This window comes from Mastigoproctus giganteus, chromosome 13 (assembly GCF_048544385.1).
Source record: "Mastigoproctus giganteus isolate SK-2022 chromosome 13, ASM4854438v1, whole genome shotgun sequence".
Taxonomy (NCBI): domain Eukaryota; kingdom Metazoa; phylum Arthropoda; class Arachnida; order Uropygi; family Thelyphonidae; genus Mastigoproctus; species Mastigoproctus giganteus.
Window position 1 is genome coordinate 112206860 of NC_143587.1, and position 23881 is coordinate 112230740.

Sequence of the window (23881 nt, forward strand, 5' to 3'; positions counted from 1 at the left end):
GAGGAACTGGAGGAACTGGGAACACCCCACTTCTTATATCAACCCAATCTGAGGAATAACCATTTATCACAACCCTCTGATAAATGGCTCCTTCCCTGAAGCCATCCTGCTATCCATCTAAGGATTTTCCCTGTGATTCCAATCTGTTCCAGCTTGTAAAGTAACTATTCATGTGGGACTGAGTCAAAATTATTCTGTAAGTCCGGATCTTGAGTGACCTTGTCAAAATAGCTAACCAGGTTAGTTAAACATGATTTTCCCTTTACAGAGCCATGCTGAGTATCCTTCAGAATTTAATTTCTATCTAAATGGTCCTGAGTTCCACCCTTGATCATTGTCTCCATGATTTTCCCTACTACTGAAGTTAGACTGACCGGCTGTTAATTTCCTACTTCACTTTTATATTGACCAAGTACAGAGTAGTGTGCATGTGTGTGTACACATGGTGCATGCTTTTATATATATATGATTCCCTGACCATTATTGGCCTTGTGGTCCTCTGTTCAGATGGGGCGTAATAGTCAGTCTATTTTTGTTTTATTTTATTGTTGTTGGTGTCCATCTCTGCTGGTGATATTTCACATAAATGTGGACATTTCACATAAATATGTAATTTTGATCTTGGTGTTTTGACTGTCAAAGGGGACACCGTTAAATTTCTATTTAATTGGCATTCAAAATTTAATTGATTATTATCTTTACATTTAGATTTTCAAAATTATCTTCGAGGGTTTCTGCTGCAATATTTTTACTCTTGTTTCCCTTCTCTTCCCTCCCTGTTGGTTTGATCGTTATGTTTAATTTTGACTATTTTCGCTCTTCTGTCTTGCCATGCTACTGGAATTATTTATTTATTTTTTAATTATCTTTCTAATTTACTTTTATATTTTGAGCATCATGTAAAGGAATATGCTTTTTGCTGCCTCTGATGTTTGCTTTACCATTTTATTTTTTATTATGAAAGATTTTGTTTTCAACTATATATATATATATATATATATATATCAATAATAGGTACAATTTATAAATATCTTATGCAATATAATCCAGCTATTTATATGAAAATTATAGATTGATATTGGTTCTCTTTTTCTCTTTGTTCTAAATAATTGCTTCTTCAAGTTTTCTACATATGTGTTTTAGCTATCGGTCAGGCTAAATGTCATCCTGCCTGTTAACAACTAAATTACTTCCTAACTATTTATCTACCTAACCACTAAACTTTTAATATTACATATTTGACCATGTTATACAGGCAGATGACAACAGAAACAGATAGCTCTGTTAATTATGAGTGCGATATATTGAGAGGGTTAGCCCTCGATAAAGTCCCTTTCATTGTACCCTATTACCTATAATTAACAATTGGTATTATATTATTATTACTTTGTTTTGCTAATGATTATTCTTTACTAGGTTTGGCCATGGGGGCGGTATTCAGCTATTATAGAGTTACTTGGTGTTTTGATCTACGGGTATATTTTGGTCAGCTTGTTAAAATACAAAAGTTCTTATATTTATATAGAATCAGTTTTATATTTTCGGCCTCCACCAACATATCTAACATAATATACTATTAAATAGCATGTACCTATAATAGCTATAATAATAAAAAAAAAAAAAAATATATATATATATATATATAAAAGATAGGAGGTTATGCTTTTAGTGCGGAGAGAGAACAGCAGGTAGTGTAATCAATCAACGGGTTAGATAACATGGAAAAGTAGTCATCAAGTATGACTACCTTTCATTTTATTTTTATCATAATTTGAACCTGCAACATAGAAAGTCAAAAAATATTATATTATAAGTACTTAGCATTAGTAGAGGCATTTGATGCAAGAAAGCAAGCTTATGCAGCATCAGCCAAAAAAAAAAAAAAAAAAAAAAAAACCCACTTCCACTTCACCCCTCTGTTCGTTCAAAATACCTGTCCAGCTGAGCCTTAAACTTATTTAGGCTATCAACTTCCACCACAAGGGATGGAAGTCTGTTCCACCAACCAACCACCCGCTGGCTAAAGGCAAATTTCCACACGTCTGTCCTACATCTGTCTTTCCTCAGTTTGAATTTATGCCCTCTCAGGTGATTATTCTGAGCGAGAGGAAGAATCCCATCAGCATTGAGCATGCTCAAACCATTCAAGGCCTTATACACCTCTATCAGATCTCCTCGCTGGTGCCTAGTCTCCAGACATTGAATTTGCAAAACTTAAGCCTTTCTTCGTAAGAACACCCCTTTGTTCCATTCACTAATCTTGTTGCCCTTCTCTCTACTCGTTCCAGCAGCTCTACATCCTTCTTGAAATGAGGCCTCCAGACCTGTATACAGTACTCTAGGTGTGGCCTGACCATTGCCTTATACAATGGAATAATCACCTCCTTATCCCTGCTAGAAAAATTCCTATATATCATTGACAATACACCATGAGCTACTCTTGCAGCCCATCTGCACTGCTCAGAGAACTTCATATCTGCCTGCACAACCACCCCCAGGTCCCTTTCATTCTCTACCACTGTCAGTGTAGTACCACAGAGTTGATACGTTGCTCTGGGGTTGCTGTTTCCCATGTGTAGTACTTTACATTTGTCAATGTTAAACTTCATTTGCCACCTGTCAGCCCATCTGCTCAACCTTTCCAGATCCTGTTGCAGCAGCATAGTGTCAGTAGTGTCCTTGACAACCTTGCCTACCTTTGTATCGTCTGCAAACTTTGACATTAAGCTTTATATACCATCATCAATATCATTTATAAATATAGAAAACAATAATGGACCCAACACTGAGCCCTGAGGGACTCCATTAATAACATTAGTCCACGACGAGCAGTGTCCATTGATTACCACTCTCTGTCTTCTCCCCCTCAGCCACCCCTTTATCCACAGCAGCAATTTGCCTCCAATGTCACACTGCTCCAATTTGTGCAGCAGTCTTCCATGTGCAACAGTATCAAAAGTCTTTCTAAGATCCAAGTATATAATATCAAAGTTATTCCCTGCATCCAGTTCCTTTGTGACTGCATGATAGTATCCAATCAAATTGGTCAGGCAAGACTTCCCCTTAACAAAACCATGCTGTGTCCGAGCTATAACTGAAGTCTTGTCTAAATGATCCTGCAGTGCTTCTTTAACTAGTGCCTCCATTAATTTTCCTGGAACAGAAGTTAAACTCACAGGTCTATAATTACTTGTGTCAGCCTTTGATCCTCCTTTGTGAATTGGGGTCACATTTGCACATCTCCAGTCTGTGGGTACCTCCCCTGAGTGCAAGGAAGCTCTCATAATTATGGCTAAGGGTTTGCTTACTTCCTCTGCTGCCTCCTTTAATATAACTGGATAGATCCCTTCCACCCCGGGTGCCTTTCTTGTGTTTATCTTCAACAATTTCTCCTCCACTTTACTCTCAATTATTACAAGATTCTCTAGCTTACTGCTAGAGTTGAATACACCTCTGGCATTCCCCTCGCTAAATAATTTCTCACGTGTGAATGTCGATGCAAAATATTCATTTAGTTTGTTAGCTACCTGTGCAGGATCATCAACAGTTGACCCATCGATATCAAGTGGACCAATCTGATTCATCCCCTTCTTTCTAGAGTTTACATAAGTAAAGAACTCTTTGCTGTTTTTCTTTGCATCCCTTGCCGAAGATTTCTCGTAATCTGCCTTCGCCTGCCTAACCTCCTTTGTAACTTGGTTACAGATCAACTTGTATCTATCATAGGCTTCTGTGTCATGTGTTAATTTGTATGTATCCCATGCATGTTTCTTCTCTGCCATATGCCTCATTAGTTCATCTGACATTCATTTAGGCCTACTTAGTGCTGTACTTCAGATGATTTCAACATCGCAAAGAGGGCCAGCCATCAAAATGCAGCAAAAAGTAAGGCCTCTGTTTGTAACATGAAATATATGTAGCACGTGGTAAAAAGATACCGGGTTTTTAGTTTGTTGTTAATGTTTGGAAGCCAGGTTAATCGTAATGTTAATGTATATAACATGGCTGTCCTGACAGAGGTGGAGGAATGATAGATAATAAGCAATATATAGGTAGTAAAAAATTACTAAAGATCATTGAAAGTTGAAATTGCGAGATGGAGAAGATGGTCTTGAATCGTACTTACTGATTTCGCAAGCTGGAGAAGTGGGATGGTCGTCTAGTATACTGCGGGGAGAGAAAGAATGCTATGTGCTTGTTGAAGAACTGAGAAACATCATGGCGTATGGCTTCAAAATTCAGGCTGCACCACCATATCAACCAAATTAAGGTCAAAAAATAACTCTATCACAATTTACTAAACCTTTGCTTTATGTTATCATACAAATATAATACACCCATAGAAGCCTTCCAAATATAGATAAACTCAATCCTCACTGACTTACTCAATAATTATCAAACACAAGCTGTACATGGTGCCACACTTGCCACAGCTAAAAAATGGTTTCTCCACTATCAAAAAGCACCTAGCCAAACTGCTTAAGCACTTTATAATAACTACTGTAGATAAAGTCCCTAACAATTTCGCATTTATCTACAAACATTTTTATTATCATATGTTAAATACAAAACTGAACTCGAGTAACTCATACAAACCTATGACCAACAACAATAGTATCATTGCCAAGAAGCTTATTGCCTTCAGTAAAAAATTAAAAATTAACTTTAACAATTATAACCTACCGTACATCTATTTTATACCCAAATTCCACAAAAATCCTATAGGATTTAGATTCATCACCTCATGTAAGCATAGCTATGCACACAAACCAGGCAAGACTTTAGAACTACTTCTGAAACCCATCCTAAACACTTTACCAAATAGCAGAATTATTTACAAAGCCAGCCCGTAATAGAAGCATTAAAAGCCAATAATTAAAAGCATTAAGCATTAAAAGCCATCACAAGTATATCAACGTATGATTTTTACAGCTTCTTCACCAGCATAGACCTACCAAACTTAAAAATAGTCCTCGACAAACTGTACAATAACTAGTCACCTGATAAACTGCAAACCAACATTTTGGAACAGCTTAACCAACCTCTGCATTGCAAACAACTATATTACTGACGGAAGAACCATCTACCTACAGACCAAAGGTACACCAATGGGTAATCCAGCCAGCTGTGTCCTGGCTAACCTTTATTTATACTATGCTGTAACTGCATTACCAACTGAACTATCAATATTCAGATACATTGACGACTTACTGGTAATAAACTGTACCAACTTCATACAACAGTTTGCCAACATTTACCCTCCAGAACTAACTCTGGTAAAAACCAATGACAATAACCATACGGCAAATTACCTAGATCTGAATATTAATATTAATGGCTCACAAATATACATCAACATCTACAATAAAAGAGACTCCTTCAATTTCAATGTTGTATGCACTGGCACTCTGATATCCTGAAAAAAAGTACATGCAAACGTTATTCTTTCACAATGCTTCAGAATAGCTAACGTAGGTAACAGTAACTGGCTGATAAAGCATAATATAATAACCCTGTATAACAAGCTATTGGACAATCAGTTTCCGACAGCCTACCTTCACTACCAATTCAACAAAGCATTCCAAATCTTAAAATATAAGAATATAATTAACCAACTAGTTATTAACCCCTAATTAACCCCTAGTTATGACAAATATATTAGCATAATGACATCCTCTAGTTGCAGGCTGTGTAAATGTATAGGCAATACTCGTTAACCTTTTTGGTGTCTCACAGTCAGGAAAACTTGTGCCCACCAATTGGTTATCATAGGAGTATTTTTTACGATTTTTCACTATTTTTATTGGCATTATATGTAATTATATTTTCATCATGAATGGTAATAAAACCAAAATGGTAATATAATGGTCTACCCCCACCCTTATTAACATTAATGACTTAAACACATGAGACACAGTCCCAGAAATTACGTTCAGGGACCTACTACAGGAACAGGCTAGCAACCCCGTACTACCTGAGTACTACTAATTCCTCTCATCCTCACACTCCTTTTTACTGTTCTGAATCCTTATCTTATTTCTTGTGCACGATTAGGTTTCAAAAGCAATATCAAGATGCTATTTTACTGCTATACATACTGACTGCGCCTCATACAAAATTCAACGTCTTTTTCGCGCTATTTTGTACATTATGCCTTCTCTCCTATCCTGGGACACGTGGCCTCATTGTGTTTAATCCCTCCATCAACCCCGTACGTCTTACTGCATTCCAACACCCGAGTTCGGTTCTACATACCATATAGTCATTGAAACAAGCACGTAGCATTCTTTCTCTCCCTGCAATATGCTGGACGACCGTCCCCACTTCTCCGGCCTGCGAAATCAGTAAGTATGATTCACAACCATCTGCTCCACCTTGCGATTTCAACTTTCAATGACCTTTGGTAATTTTTTACTACCTACATATTGCTTATTATCTATCATTGCTCCGTCCCTGTTGGGTGAGCAATGTTATATATGTTAGCATTATGATTGACTTGGCTTTTGAACATTAATAACAAACTAGCCATTATATTTCATGTTAGAAACAAGATATACCACATGCCATTATATTTCATGTTAGAAACAAGAGACCTTACTTTTTGCTGCATTTTGACTGATTTTGACGGCTGGCCCTCGTTAACGAAGTCGAAATCATCTGAAGTACAGCACTATGTACTTATAATATAATATTTTTGACTTTCTCTGTTGCATGTTCCAATTCCGTTATTTTATGACTACCTTTCCATGTTATCTAACCCGTTTGTTGATTACACTACCTGCTGTTCTCTCTCTCTCCACACTAAAAGCATAACCTTCTATCTTTTATTTATTTATAGTCGTTAGGTGCCTTCTACTCTACATAGTAGTAACCCAGGTCTATATTCCTTTTATTACAACTCCCGTTATTACTTCTATTGTGTATATATATATATACAATAGAAGTAATGGGAGTTGTAATTATAAAACTACTATATATATAGTAGTTTTATATTATGGGGAAAATTATAGTAAGATAATAATGTTAAGATAATCATATTAAGTTATATACCTCGATAGATCTATAGAAAATGCATAGGATAATATAATGTACAAAGGTTAGCATTCAAAAAGGGTAATATACAAAACTTATCGCTGTTTACCCACAATTTTGGTGACATCGTCTGGGGTCAACCACCCAAATTGTGATAAAACTTGTGGTATGGTGTTTTGCCACTTGAGTTGCCCAATTAAATTTTTTAGAGTTGCTTTATATTCCTAGTAACAATACTTTAGTTTAACTGAATTTAGATAGTGATTTTGTAGGTTATTACGTAGTATCGGTAAGGGTATCAAATCCACGTGTTAAACAGGTTTTGCAGCTCCCACGTCATAAAGTTTTTAATTATACTTAGCTACTTTATTGACTTAATTGTTAGATTAAATTATTTTCTGTAAGTAGCTTATAGACCTAGTCAAGCTCCGTAGTTTATTTTGAATTTAGATAGTGCGATTTGGAAAGTAAATAATACCTTGTGTCCGTAGATTAACCGTTCGTAACTTGCCACCATTGCTATACAATACAATGTGTATTGTATTGTATAGCAATGGTGGATAGCGTAACTAGATAGCGTAAGGTCTTAACAGAAAACTAGAAACTAGATAGTGTAAAGTTTAACGGAAAACTAGATAGCGAGTATAGTAGTATCAATTAATCAGTAAAATTTATTAATCTTATTAAATTTTATTGTCAATTGAATTGTACTTTAACTGAATAAATATAGCGACCTAATTTTTACAAACGTAAGATCATAAATTAATATATATAATTCGACAGGGGATAAGAAAGTCATATAACGTAACTCGGAGATAACATTTGATACCAAAATACATATATATAAAAGGTAAAGGGCAGCCATTATCAACCCACTGCAGGATGGAAGCCTCCTCAACAATTCATGCTGCGGGAAATGGACCATAATCTGCCACGGTGGTCCAGTGCTGGTTGGCAGATCGACTGTATTCAACAGTCAGGGGCTTGAACTCCGGTCTACTCAAAGAGCATGTGCTACTGCACTCCTGCTCCTGACCACTCGGCTACAGAATACATATACCGTATTTCCCCATGTATAAGACGCACCTTTTTTCGAAAAATTTGGGGTATAAAAACTGGGTGCGTCTTATACAGTGGTTGAAGATTTTTTTACTTGCATTTCCCACTTTTTCGTGCTTGTTGTCTTTGCGCTCATTGTTTTGCACTTGTTACCGTATATTAGGTTACATTTTGCCATGTTCTGCCCAGAAATGGCTCAGAAAAGATTTTCGTACAGTGCTCAATTTAAGTTAAAAGTAATCCAGTTTGCAAAAGTGAATGGGAATTGTGCTGCTGAACATAAGTTTGGTCCTCCTCCAACTGAGAAAACAATCCGACACTGGCTACAGGCAGAAGAAACCCTACTGAAAATGCCAGGGCAGAAGAAGGCCATTAGAGGCAAGTCAGAAAATGGCCTGATTTAGAGAGGGAATTGAAGATATGGATTGAGGAGCAAAGGGCAATTGGAATTCCTGTGTCCACAAAGATGGTTCAGCATGAGGCAAGAAGAATTGCTGATGAAAAAGAAGTTACTGATTTCATAGGAGGACACAATTGGTGCTTCTGGTTCATGAAACAGAATGGACTAAGCATGCATACACGCACCAGACTTGCCCAAAAGATGCCTGAAAGCTATGAGCAGAAGGTCCTTGAATTTCATCATTTTGTCATACAATGTCGGAAGACACATCAGTTTGAGTTGGGACAGATTGCAAATATGGACAAAGTCCCCCTTCAATTTGATGTCCCAAGTAACAGAACTGTTGATAAGAAGGGGGTGAAAACGTTAACTGCGAAGACAAGTGATATGAAAAGAGCCATTATACAGTTGTTCTAGCTTGTTGTGCCGATGGAACCAAGCTGCCGCCTATGCTGATTTTCAAATGCAAAACAATGCCAAAAGAAGACATTCCTTGAGGAGTGATTGTCCACGTTCATGACAAGGGTTGGATGGATCAGGATGGGATGAAGATCTGGTTTGAGAAAGTTTGGATGGAGCAGGAGACCAGATGGGCTCTTACACAAACCTCCCCTATTGGTGCTTGATCAGTTCAGGGCACACATAACAAAAAATACAAAGAAGATTGCTGCAGAGCAAAAAACAAAACTTGCCGTAATAGCTGGAGGCTTGACATCCCAGCCCCAACCACTTGATGTCAGCATTAACAAACCCTTCAAAGCTGCCATGAGAGACGAATGTAACCAATGGATGAAGTCTTCTGGGGACAATTTGACAGCAGCAGGAAGAGTGAAGAAACCAACTATAGGAGAAGTTTGTACCTGGATGAAAAGATCCTGGGATAATATCAAGATTGAGATCGTTGTCAAGTCATTTAAGAAGTGTGGCATTTCAAATGCCATAGATGGAACTGAGGACGAGGCAATATATGAAGACAGTGATTCGTCATCAGACACAGATGAGGACAAGCTAATGGATGGGAGTTTTGACAGTGATGAGTTGTATGAATTTTATGATGAATAAAACTTGAGTTCAATAACTTTATGTAATACATTTTTTTTTTCAAATTTTGGGCCCCAAAATTAAGATGCGTCTTATACGTGGGGAAATACGGTATATATAGTGTTATAACTGCATTGGGATATACGTTTAGGGTTATATTTTGTATTGGAATTTTATTGAACTTGAATAGAAATCATGACTCAGACCAGAACAGCAAGGCAATAGGCTCAAACTAATGGAAGTGCTGTGGCTCAGGAGAGAACTGAGGGGGGGGGCAGTTGTCCTCTGAATCACAGTCTATTGAAATGCACTGCTTGTTTGATGCTTGTGGAGCGAACGGGACATGATGTTGCCAAAGGAAATGTCATTGTGTGTGTGTCCACAATGTAAGGAGTGCGAGGAAATCAGGTGCCAACTCAGCATTGTTATGGGCTTGTACGAGAGCTTGAAGGACAGGGTGGATGCCCTCGAAGGATTTAAATTGAAGGGCCCATCAAGCTCTCAGCTGCCCACATCAACGACAGAGCTTGCACTTGAATATCAAGCAACTCAGCGTCAGAATGACAGACAGAATGCGCTGGTCCCAAAGGAACTAGTTGTAGGTGACTCTATTGCCAGGGAAATGGGGAACATATTGTGCAAAAAGGATAGATGGAATAGGACCAGGTTATGTTTGTCAGGGGCAAAGGTTGATGACGTTGTAGAGCAGATGTCATATTTTAAGGGCACAAAGGGTGGTATTGTTGTACACGTTGACGCTAATGATATTAAGAGTAGGAGACCGGCGGAATTACTTAACAAGTACACGTCAGTGCTGAAAAAAAGCGTGCGTTAGGGTTGTATTTGCAATTTTCTCCAGCCACGATAGGAGGGAGTATATGATGAGAGCCTTGTCGATCAATTCCGTCCTGGAGAGATTCTACCCCTTGTGCAAGGCTCAAGGGGTAGAATTTTTCTCATCCTGGTCTGTGCTTGTTAACAGCAGAGACCAGGCTTCTACAGGTATGGGATACATTTAAATAGAAAGGGTGCAGGAATATTTGCTGATGCTATCGAGGCAGAGTTAGGTGGGTCAGAAAACTGCTAGCTTGGGGGATACACGGACTAATAGATTAACAGTAGCTGCTGGCAGAGGTAAAAGTGATTCTTGCACTACTTCTATTGAAATGCAATTGAACAGCAGCCTGGAAAGCAAGGCAATAGGGATTTCCTGGACTGCTGGGAGTCATAGTGGAACAAGTAAATACATGGGCTGTGTTAGGGTAACTAAGGGTAGAAACAGGTGCATGTATACTTGCATGTACACCAATGCTAGGAGTATGGTTAATAAATTCGACGAGCTTGAAGTGCTAGTCAAGACATCAAAGGCAGATATTGTTGGGATATCAGAGACATGGTGTCACACAGACATAAGCAGTGCAGAACTGGAATTTGGAGAGTACAATGTGTACAGAAAGGTTAGACAGGACAGGACAGAAAGGGAGGAGGGGTTATGCTGTTAGTTAAGAAACACACAAAATCTAAGGAAGTGCATCCAATTGATGTTGGTGGACAATGCAATGTTCAGTCTGTTTCGTTTGACATAAGCACTGGGAAAGGAAAAATGAGAGTAGGTGTGTGTTATAGGCCAAATAAATCTGATGAGTATAATGAGCAATTGTGCAGAGAAATCGAGTGGGCCAGTAAATCAGTGTCTTATAATGGGGGATTTTAATTTCCCAGAGATTAACTGGAATTTGTGGATTGGTCAGTCACACACTAGTAAGGTTTTTGTGGCTTTATTGGATGATTGTTTTCTACATCAGCATGTTCGAGAGGCAACTAGAGGGAGTAGTACTCTTGGTTTGATTATCAGTAGTGATTCTTCATGCATCAAGAACCTGCAGATACAGGAACCACTAGGTGGCAGTGATCACAGTGTGCTGAATTGGGATTTACTCAAGGAGGTATATTCTTACCTCCAAGATTATACTAGTGTATAATCTTGCTGCCTCTACTCTGGTAGAGAGTGACTGGAGAGAGAGTCCAAGTAGTGTGTGTGTGTGTGTGAGGAGCATTGTCGAGGCCATGTTATATCAAGGATCTGGGTATATTCTTACCACATGTATGCCATATCCAAAAATTTCATTACTTCATACAGCATGTCCCACCCACTTTTCTTACTATTGAATACACCATGAATTGTCAAACTAATAGAGCAAGCTTATCTGCGAAAAGATCTAAACCTCCCAAGGACTTCCTAATTCATTTCACAAATATACGTGGTCTCAATTCTAATCTCAACGATGTCCATTTCCACTTGCAGTCTGCCAAACCTCATGTACTTTTTCTGACAGAATCTCAGTTATCGGTTGATTCAACTACTGCTCATCACAGGCGGCCAAATTATTCGCTGTATGATTCCTTTCGCCTCAAAGGTGGTACTTGTGCATATGTCCGTTCTGATATTCCCTGTCAGAGACTTGGCAATTTGGAATCTCCTCTCTTTGATCTTCTCTGTCTTAAAATCTCTCTACCTCATTGTGTCAAATTCATCTGTTGTCTCTACCGTTCTCCCAACTCGACTAATCACTTAGAGCTCTTTGACTTCCTCTCGTTGCAGCTTGACTTTCTCCAGTTCAACTCTCCTAACAGTGAGGTAATTTTCCTTGGTGATTTTAATGTTCACAACCCCAGCTGGCTTCCGTTTTCTAGTCACACCGACCCAGCAGGTCGAGATGCTGAGGCTTTTGCAATTACTAATGACCTAGCACAGATTGTTCATTTACCTACAAGAATACCGGACAATTCTAATCATACAGCCAATACGCTCGATCTTTTTCTCACAAACAACCCTTCTAAGTACACGGTCGAAGTGAGAGCTCCTTTAGGCACTTCAGATCACAACTTGGTGATTGTCTCTTCTCCAATGGAACCTTTATCTCATGGCTATACCCAACCTCGTGTTGTTTGGCATTACAAGAATGCAAAATGGGATGACCTGCGAGACTTCTTTTCTTCTTGTCCTTGGTCGGATTACTGTTTCAAAAGTTCTGATGTCAACGTTTGCTCAGATCGTGTCAGTGAAATTATTCTTGCAGGATTGGAATCCTTTATCCCACACTCCACTTTAAAATCTCGTCCTTTATCTAAACCTTGGTTTTCCAATAAATGTGCTAAGGCTGTCCAAGAGAAGAATGTTGCATATCGTAATTGGCTTGTTTCTAATTCTTCAGTTTCATTTTCTGCCTACACCAAAACTCGCAACAATTGTAAAGCAGTTATTAATCAGTCCAAACTAGAGTTTGAACAGGCTAAGAGTAGAAAACTTGCTTCTTGCCCTAATGGTAGCCGAGCATTCTGGTCTCTTGCCAAAGCTATTGGCCGCAACTTTTGCCCATCTCTGCTCCCACCTCTGTCCAAACCAGATGGTTCTGTTGTCACTTCAGCCAAGGATAAAGCTGACCTGCTAGCATCCCATTTTTCTTCCAGCTCATGTATTAATGAACTTGGTAAAACACCACCCACCATTCCCAACACACTCCATTCAATGCCTCCTGTGGTCTTCCGTCAAAAGGATATCAGAAGGATTTTGATGAATCTCGATGCTAAGAAAGCTCTAGGTCCTGATGGTATTTCTCCACTTGTTCTCAAAACCTGTGCTCCGGAACTCACTCCTATTCTTTGCCGCCTTTTTTCACTTTCTTATTCTAAAGGTGTTTTTCCTTCTGCTTGGAAATTTGCTCATATCCAGCCAGTTCCTAAAAAGGGTGACAAATCCCTCCCATCCAATTATCGTCCCATTGCAATTACTTCTACTCTTTCTAAAGTAATGGAGAAATCAATTAACCGCCAACTCTTAAACTACCTAGAAACCTTCCGTCTGATCAACGATCACGAGTATGGATTCTGTCAGTGTCGATCCACTGGTGATATTCTGGCTTATGTTACACATTTATGGACTAATTCAATGGAAAGGTTCGGTGAAACACAAGTAGTTGCTCTTGATATCTCAAAGGCTTTTGATCGTGTTTGGCATAAAGGTCTTCTAAACAAGCTTCCATCCTATGGTTTACCAACTGTTTTTAGCAATTGGTTATCCAGTTTTCTCTCTGATCGCTCACTGAGGGTGATGGTAGATGGCTCTCTGTCTTCTAACTTCTCCACTAATGCCGGTGTCCCCCAAGGTTCAGTTCTTTCCCCCACTCTTTTCTTCTTGTATATCAATGACCTTCTTCCATTGACTGGAAATCCTATCCATAGTTTTGCCGATGATAGCACATTGCATTCAACTTTCCATTTTGAGAAACCTTGTCCTGCTCAATCAACTTCAAGTTCTCGAAAACCTGCTGCCAATTCCTTAAATGCCGATCTTCAGTTAATTCTCCAGTGGGGCAAAGACAACTTAGTTGATTTCAACCCTTCTAAAACTCAGTCTTGTCTTATATCTCGCAAAAAGGATTCTTCTGCTCCTATGCTTATCTTTAGTGACACTCCAATTTATAGGCAAAAGGATATATCTCTTTTGGGGATTACCCTGACTTCTAGTCTCTCTTGGCACCAGCACATTACAAATATTGCTTCCTCTGCATCTAAAAAACTTGGTTTTCTCTTTCGCTCTCGGCGTTACTTTTCTTCCAAACAGCTGCTCACTCTGTATAAATCGCAAAACCGCCCTGCCATGGAATATTGTTCCCACATCTGGGGAGGTGCCCCCAAAACCTCTCTCAGGCTTCTTGATTCCATTCAGAAGAGGGCAGTTAGGTTAATTAATGATTCATCTCTAACAGAGTCTCTCCACTCGCTGTCTCATAGACGCACTGTTTCTGCTGCATGCCTCTTCTACAGATACTTCCATGGGCACTGTTCTTCTGAATTGGCTTCTATAATTCCCGCTATCTCTTTCAAAACAGTCCGAACACGTGCCGCCACCAGCCAACATCCATTTACTGTCCAACTTCAAACCCACAGAACCAACTTTTCATCTTCCTCATTTATTCATTCAACTGCCGTTTTCTGGAAGAACCTTCCTTCATACGTTTTTCCTGAAAATTACAATCTACAGAAGTTCAAGTCCAATGTCAACAAATATCTTCTTTCGTCTTCTCAATCTCCAACCCAAGCACGGTACTAAGTACTATAGGTTCTAATACCTCTCGTGTTTGGGGTCCATATATAAAAAAAAAAAAAAAAAAAGGTAACTACCATCAGGGGTAAAGGGAAGGGTTTTTGCTTTTGTAAAGGTGATTACGGTGGTCTGAGACAGTATTTAAATTCTATACGGTAGGACCAACTGATGATGTTACCAACAGCAAATTCAAAATGGGAAGCATTCAAACAATTAAACTTGGAAGCTACTAGGCTTTTCATACCAACAAAGAAATATTGTTCAAGATTTAGGCCTAAATGGATGTCAGATGAACTAATTAGACATGTGACAGAGAAGAAAAATGCATTGGATACATATAAATTAACATGTGACACAGAAGCCTGTGATAGATATAAGCTAGTCTATAACCAAGTTACAAAGGAGGTTAGGCAGGCGAAGGCAGATTACGAGAAATCTTTGGCAAAGGATGCAAAGAAAAACAGCAAAGAGTTCTTGACTTATGTAAACTCTAGAAGTAAGGAGATGAATCAGATTGATCCATTTGATACCGATGGTTCAACTGTTGATGATCCTGCTTAGGTAGCTAACAAACTAAATGAATATTTTGCAACTACATTCACACATGAGGAGTTATTCCAGGAGGGGAATGCCAGAGGTGTATTTAACTCGGGCAGTAAGCTAGGTAATCTTGTAATAACTGAGAGTAAAGTGGTGGAGAAAATGTTGAAGATAAATATAAGAAAGGCACCTGGGGTGAATGGAATCTATCCAGTTATATTAAAGGAGCCGGAAAAGGAAGTAAGTAAAAATCTTAGCCATAATTATGAGTGCTTCCCTGGACTCAGGGGAGGACTGTTGCATATGGAAGACTGCTGCACAAATTGGAGCAGTGTGGCATTGGAGGCAAATTGCTGCTATGGATAAAGGGATGGTTGAGTGGGAGAAGACAGAGTGGTAATCAATGGACACTGCTCTTCGTGAACTAATGTTATTAGTGGAGTCTCTCAGGGTTCAGCATTGAGTCCATTGTTTTCTGTAAATGATAATGTAAATAATTTATAAATGATATTGATGATGGTATATCAGGCTTGATGTCCAAGTCTGAAGACGATTCGATGGTTGGCAGGGTTGTTAATGACACTAATGACAGTACACTGCTGTAACAGGATCTAGAAAAGTTGAGCAGATGGGCTGAGAGGTGGCAAATGAAGTTTAACGTTGACAGATGTCAAGTACTACATATGGGAAGCAGTAATCCCAGAGTGACATATCAACTCTGTGGAACCACACTGACAGTTGTAGAAAATGAAAAGGACCTGGGAGTAATTGTGCAGGCAGATATGAAGTTTTCTGAGCAGTGCAGACGGTCTGCATGAGTAGCTCATGGTGTCTTGTCAGTGATATACAGGAATTTTTCTAGTAGGGATAATGAGGTGATTATCCCCTTGTTTAAGGTAATGGTCAAGCCACACCTTGAGTACTGTATACAGGTCTGGAGGCTTCATTTTAAGAAGGATGTTGAGCTGTTGGAATGAGTACAGAGAAGGGCAACAAGATTAGTGAACAGAACAAAGGGTTGCTTTTATGAAGAAAGATCTAAATTTTGCAAAATTACAGTGTCTAGAGACTAACCACCTGTGAGGTGGTCTGATTGAGGTATATAAAGCCTTGAATGGTTTGAGCATGCTCAATGCTGATGGGATTCTTCCTTTTGCTCAGTATAATCGCCTGAGAGGGCATAAATTCAAATTGAGGAAAGACGGTTGTACGATAGATGTGCGGAAGTTTGCCTTTAGACAGCGGGTGGTTGATTGCTGGAACAAACTTCCATCTGTCATTATAGAAGTTGATGTTTAAATAGATTCAAGGCAGAACTTGACAAACATTTGGAGCGAGGGGATGAAATAAGGTGTTTTTTTTTTTTGGCTGATGCTATATAAGCTTGCTTTCTTGCATCATGTGCCCTTGCTGATGCTAAGTAGGAATTAGTGAAATTTTTGGATATGGCATACAGAAATCAATATATCTGGCTCTGTGATTTACCACAACCTTGACAGTTCTACAACATACATACATACATACATACATACCCTTTTGAACTCAATGATCCAGCAAACCCTCATGGGGAATCTGGTTGTGGCTACCCCCTCACCAACAACACGTAAAGATTTCATCCGATTGTCATCATTGGACCATTGATAACTGGAAAAAAGTTTCCTTTCCAGATGAATCATGTCAGTAGAGGAGTCACTCTGATGCCCTAGTTCAGCAGAAACAGGCAGGTGGTTGCAGTGGTTTGGTATGAGTGATGTTTTTCTGGGAATCACTTGGAGATCTCATATCCCTAGATCACACTCCAAATATCAAAAAATTACATTCTCATGGTGACTGTCTTCCTGGGATAGCATATGTTCTAGCATGATGTGCCCTGCCACGTTCAAGTCTGGTTCACTGAACACAAAAGTGGCTGTGAGGTGCTAGTTTGTCCACCAGAATTGCCAGGTATGGATCCAATAGAATACCTCTAGAATTGCAGAGATCAGCAGATCTGGTGTTTGGATCCTCCACTATGGACTATGACAGATCTGTGGGATGCACTCCTAGTGATATGGTATAACCTATCCTCTGCAGTGTTCTGCCTTATAGAGTCCAGACTTTGTGGTGTAGTTGCAGTACTAGTGGCAAGAGGAGGCTATACCTAATATTAGGTAGGTGGTCATAATGCTTTGACTGGACGTTGTATAGTCCTTATTACTTTCACCCCTCTTGATAGTCGCCAAATTTTTTAATGGATAAACTGGGATTTCAATATCAGTTTCACTATCTATTTCAATGTCAATGTATTGATGATTAAATACACATAGTCTGTATTGATATAAATTTGTGCATAGTCATTTTTATTAATCAACTGACAAGGAAGACTTAACCCTCCAAGTTCAGAACAAAAAAAAAAATAAAATAATATATATATATATATAATGAAAAAACTTCCATTGCTTATATTATCCACTGTGGTCTAAGTGTTCATAAGCAATCATGTAACCTTGTTTGATGTTGTAAAATTATTATTTTTGATGTTTTTTTTTTTTTTTTTGTCAAAAAAACTGGTACATTCAGTAGCCTGAGAATTCTAATCCTGTACTGCTTTGAAGTGCAGATAACTGATTAATACTGTAGAATTTCACTAAACAGTCCTTACAATGTAAGTGTTGATTGATGTCAAACAAGCAAAACAGGTCATGAAATAAATGTTTGAGTTTCAGTGGCAAATTCTGGTTACAGCTTGTGTAGTTCTTGTTGGTGACTCTATTGTCAGAGAAACGGGGAACATGCTTTGTAAAAAGGATAGGTGGAACAGGACCAGGGTATGTCTGCCAGGGGCAAAGGTCGATGATGTAGAGTGGATATCATCTTTTAAAGGCACAAAAGGTGATATAGTTGTACACGTTGCACTAACGATATTAAGAGTAGAGACCATCAGAATTACTTAACAAGTGCAGGTCACTGTTGAAAAAAAAGCCATGAATTAGGGTTGAAATTGAAAGTGTCTGTAATTCTGCCCAGACACGATAGGAGGGAATATATGATGAGAGCCTTGTCGATCAATTTGGCCCTAGAAAGATTGTGCAAGGCTCAAGGGGTAGAATTTTTTTCAGCCTGGTCTATACTTGTTAACAGGAGACTGCCATCTACAGGGATGGGATACACTTAAATACAAAGGGTGAAAGAATATTTGCTGATGCTATCGAGGCAGTGTTAGGTGGGTCGGAAAACTGCTAGCTCGGGGGCGGGGATACAAGGACTAATAGATTAACAGTAGCCACTGGCAGAGGTGAAAGTGATTCTTGCACTGCTTCTATTGGAATGAGCAGCAGCCTGGAAAACAAGATGCAGGATATTTCAGAGACTGCTGGGAGTCATTGCCGTACAAGTAAACACATGGGTTGTGTTAGGGTAGCTAGGAATAGGAACAGGTGCATATTTACTTGCGTGTACACCTTGCGTGACATAAGCATTGGGAGATCAGAATTGAGAGTAGGAGTGTGCTTTAGGCGTAATGACACTGATGAGTATAATAAGAAACTGTACAGGGAAATAGAGTGGACCAGTAAATCAGAGAGTCTTATAATGGAGGATTTTAATTTCCCAGATATTGGCTGGAATTTGTGGGTTGGTCACTCACACACTAGCAAGGCTTTTGTGGATTTATTGGATGATTGTTTTCTATATCAGCATGTTCGGGAGGTAACTAGAGGGAGTAATACTCTTGATTTGATTATCAGTATTGATTCTTCATGCATTAAGAATCTGCAGATAAAGGAATCACCTGGTGGCAGTGATCACAGTGTGCTGAAGTGGGATTTACTCAAAGAGACACCATCAGGGGTTCAGGGAGGGGTTTTTGCTTTCGCAAAGGTGACTACGATGGTGAGACAGTATTTAAATTCTATACAGTGGGACCAACTTGATGATGTTACCAACAGCAAATTCCAAATGGGAAGCATTCAAAGAACTTATCTTTTAAGCTACTAGGCTTTACATACCAACTAAGAAATATTGTTCAAGGTTTAGGCCTAAATGGATGTCAGATGAACTAAGGAGACTTATGGCAGAGAAGAAAAATGCATGGGATACATATAAATTAACATGTGATACAGAAGCCTATGATAGATATAAACTGATCTGTCACCAAGTTACAAAGGAGGTTAGGCAGGCAAAGGCAGATTACGAGACATCCTTGGCAAAGGATGCAAAGAAAAACAGCAAAGAGTTCTTTTCTTATGTAAACTCTAGGAGGAAGGAGATAAATCAGATTGGTCCACTTGATATCGATGGTTCAACTGTTGATGATCCTGCTCAGGTAGCTAACAAACTAAATGAATATTTTGCAACTACATGCGCACATGAGGAGTTATTCCAGGAGGGGAATGCCAGAGGTGTTTTCAACTCTGGCAGTAAGCTAGATAATCTTGTAATAACTGAGAGCAAAGTGGAGGAGAAATTGTTGAAGATAAACACAAGAAAGGCACCTGGGGTGGATGGGATCTATCCAGTTAAAGGAGGCAGCAAAGGAAGTAAGCAAATCCTTAGTCATAATTATGAGAGCCTCCTTGGACTCAGGGGAGGTACCCATAGACTGGAAATGTGCAGTGTGACCCCAATTCACAAAGGAGGGTCAAAGGTTGATACAAGTAATTATAGACCTGTGAGTTTAACTTCTGTTCCAGGAAAATTAATGGAGGCACTGCTTAAAGAAGCACAGCAGGATCATCTAGACCAGGCCTGGGCAAACGTTTTGGCTGAAGGGCCACATTAGGAATTAGAAAAGAAGGTGGGCTGCACGTAAAATACTATTTAAAGATATATATTATTTGTTATCATGAAGAAGAAATATAACATAAAAAAAAAATTATTCTCTAACAACCAAGAATTTAATGACATGAATGGAACTGTTTTACATCTTTTAACAGTTTTTTAATTTCGGGTATTAATTTTGTAGTTGAGATTCTTAAAACTGCTTTAAATGTTCATCGGTGATGCTTGATCGTAAAGAATTTTTATTTAGATTCATGATGGAAAATGTTTGTTCACATATGTAGGTTGATCCAAAAATAACCAACATTTTTCGGGCAAAATCTTTAAGTTCTTCGAATTTGTCTGAATTAAAAGTATTGTAAAATTTACAGATTTGCTCGCGACGGTGAAATTCTCTTAAACCAGTATCACACTGCAGATCTGTAATCTGAAGTTGTAGTTCACTTGGTGCACTATCAATTTCTATTGAAAATGGGTCGCACACTATTTCCAAACTTGTCTCAAATTTTCGGAAGTTGCCAAATCTTCGTGAAAAGTTGTCATTCAAAGCGTTGATAATTTCACAATATTTTTAAAATTTATTTTCTGGAATCTTCAGCAAGTTCATGGTTGGAAAGTGGTCTATCTTGTTAATCAATAAATATCGAAGGAACAACTGGAGTTTTAATTGAAATCCATTCAAACTTTTTACCATATCCTTAAGGCGTATAAATTTTTCCCTTGTAACATGTTGTTGAAAGTGTGTCACGATGTCCAGGGTAAATGCAAAATCACAAATCCAGTTATCAGTTAATTCGTGAAAGTCCATAATATTTGTCAGTTTTAAAAATAGAATGATGTCATCTTTAAGATTCCATACTCGCTGAAGAACTTTTGCTAAGCTAAGCCATCGAATTTCGCTATGATAAGGAATAACTGTGTACTCGGATTCAATATCTTGAAGGAAATTAATGAATTGTCTGTGTTTCAGGCTCCTCGATCATATTAAATTTACTAGTTTAATAATACAAAATGTGACGTGTTCAACTTTTAACACATTTTTACATAATACTTGTCGATATATAATACAATGAATTATAATTAAATTATGATCTGGATAATTTTCACAAATTTTATCCGGAATTTTCTCCAACATTTTTATTTGTCAAACTTGGTGCTCCGTCAGTTGTTACGCTTACCATTTTGTTCCATTGTAAATTATATCTTGTTAAGTGTTTTTCAACTTTTTCAAATATATCAGCCCGTTGTTTGATCTTTAAGAGATTCCATTGAAAGAAGCTCTTCAATAATTTCAAAATTAGAGGTACATCCACGTATGAAAATTAATAACTGCGCAGTATTCTTTTGGTCGTTACTTTCGTCGTGAGCTATCGAGTACCATGTTATGGATTCTAATACTGATAATAATTGCTCATCCAAATTTGTATCGATACATTCAATTCTTCTTACTACGGTTCGCCGAGATAAACTTATATTCTCAAATTTGTGTTTGTTTAATGTCAGGACATATAATTCCACAGTCTCCATCAGAAAAACGCTTTCGGAAGTTGCCAAATCTTCGTGAAAAGTTGTCATTCAAAGCGTTGATAATTTCACAATATTTTTAAAATTTATTTTCTGAAATTGAGATACAATTTCAAATTCTATCTCAATTTGAACAATACAGAGATGATAAAACAATTTACAAGTCAACAAATTCTATAATGTATTACGTGTACAAATTTTTTTTTCGAAAATACAATTAAAGCTCGCGGGCCGCACAAAAATGTGCTGTGGCCCGCGGACCATAATTTGCCCGGGCCTGATCTAGACGACTTCAATTATAGCTCAAATACAGCATGGGTTTGTTAAGGAAAAATCTTGCCGGACCAATTTGATTGGATACTATGATGCAGTCACAAAGGAACTGGATGCAGGGAATAACTTTGATATACATTTGGATCTTAGAAAGGCTTTTGATACTGTTGCACATGGAAGACTGCTGCACAAATTGGAGCAGTGTGGCATTGTAGGCAAATTTCTGCTATGGATAAGGGGTGATTGAGGGGGAGAAGGCAGAGAGTGGTAATCAATGGACACTGCTCATTGTGGACTAATGTTATTAGTGGAGTCCCTCAGGGTTCAGTGTTGGGTCCATTATTGTTTTCTGTATTTATAAATGATATTGATGATGGTTGTTGTTGTTGTTATTTGGTTTTTAGGAGCATTAGCGACTAAGGCCATATTGCTCCGGGAATATGCGGTGGTCATTCCCTGACCTTTCCGCATCCTCCGTATTTGGTGGTGACGGGCTCGAACCCCGGTCTAATCAAGAAGCGTGTGCTACGCACTGCTACTCCTTCCCATCTGGCTACGGAGGCGCCGATTGATGATGGTATATCAAGCTTAATGTCCAAGTTTGCAGACAATACAAAGGTTGGCAGGGTTGTTAAGGACACTACTGACGCTATGCTGCTGCAAAAGCATCTGGAAAGGTTGAGCAGATGGGCTGAGAGGTGGCAAATGAAGTTTAACATTGACAAATGTAAAGTACTACATATGGGAAACAGCAACCCCAGAGCAACTTATCAACTCTGTGGTACTACATTTACAGTGGTAGAGATTGAAAAGGATCTGGGGTTAATTGTGCAGGCAGATATTAAGTTCTGTGAGCAGTGCAGATGGGCTGCAAGAGTAGCTCATGGTGTCTTGTCAGTGATATACAGAAATTTTCTAGCAAGGATAAGGAGGTGATTATTCCCTTGTATAAGGCAATGGTTAGGCCACCACATCTTGAGTACTGTGTAGAGGTCTGGAGGCCTCATTTCAAGAAGGATGTAGAGCTGCTGGAACGAGTTCAGAGAAGGGCAACAAGATTAGTGAATGGAACAAAGGGTTGCTCTTACAAAGAAAGGCCTAAGTTTTGCAAATTAGTGTCTGGAGACTGGGCACCGGCGAGATGATTTGATAGAGGTTTATTAAGTATTAAGCCTTGAATGGTTTGAGCATGCTCATTGCTGATGGGATTCTTCCTCAGGACCCTGCGTGTGCCAAGCCCATACTCATCAGATGTGAGCCCCTGAGGTTATTAAGTACCAGTGACTTTTGACTTGAATTGAGAGAGAATATGGGTTTGGAAAGCACTGAATTAGGATTGACTTTTTCATATTGTAAAATAAAAAGTACATTGCAAAATATTACTGGTTAAAGTGAAATTGTACTTATAAAACATCACCACATCAAAAAATGAAGTTAATATCAAGTAAAAAAAAAATGCACATGCCACTCAGGCAGCTGTTAGTAGATTCTTCTACTTGAGTCTACTAAGAGTACTATTTCTTGTATGAATGTTACTAATGTACATGGAGACAGATGCTGATATGAGTGATGGATATAAATGAATGATTAAATAATTGGATGATTTGTTATAATTGATTATAATTTCTCAATTATGCTCATCATTAGCTAATGTGCACCTGTCTTCACGAGTTATTTGCCCACCCATTCTGTAATAGCCATAGAATAAAATCAATCTCATTACTTATGGTTACATTACATTACTCATTACAATATATATATATATTGGTGTTGTTATCATTTGGCTTTTAGGAGCATTAGCAATTAAGGCCATATTGCTCTGGGTATATGCGGTGGTCATTCCCTGACCTTTCCGCATCCTCCATATTTGGTGGTCATGGGCTTGAACCCCGGCCTAATCAAGAAGCGTGTGCTACGCGCTGCTGCTGCCCATGGAGGCACCGTGTGTGTGTACGTGCGCGCGCATCCAAAACTACGGTGGGGTTCCAGCCCCGGGCGCAGCATTTTAAGGGTGTCCACAACCGGTTGTGTATTTTAATATTGCTTCATGTTTGATTTAATTACAGTTGGACCTCTGTTTAACAAACTTCTTTATAGCGATTTTTTTTTAATTACATTTAAAATAGTTTCCGTAGAAGAAAAAAAAT

At 38.6% G+C, this 23881-nt stretch overlaps 1 protein-coding gene across 1 annotated transcript in view; it reads left to right on the forward strand.

The window, feature by feature from the left end:
- Elp6 (Elongator complex protein 6) overlaps window positions 1-23881 on the forward strand; it is a 36570-nt gene that overhangs the window by 12061 nt on the left and 628 nt on the right. The gene's annotated exons all lie outside the window — the stretch shown is intronic.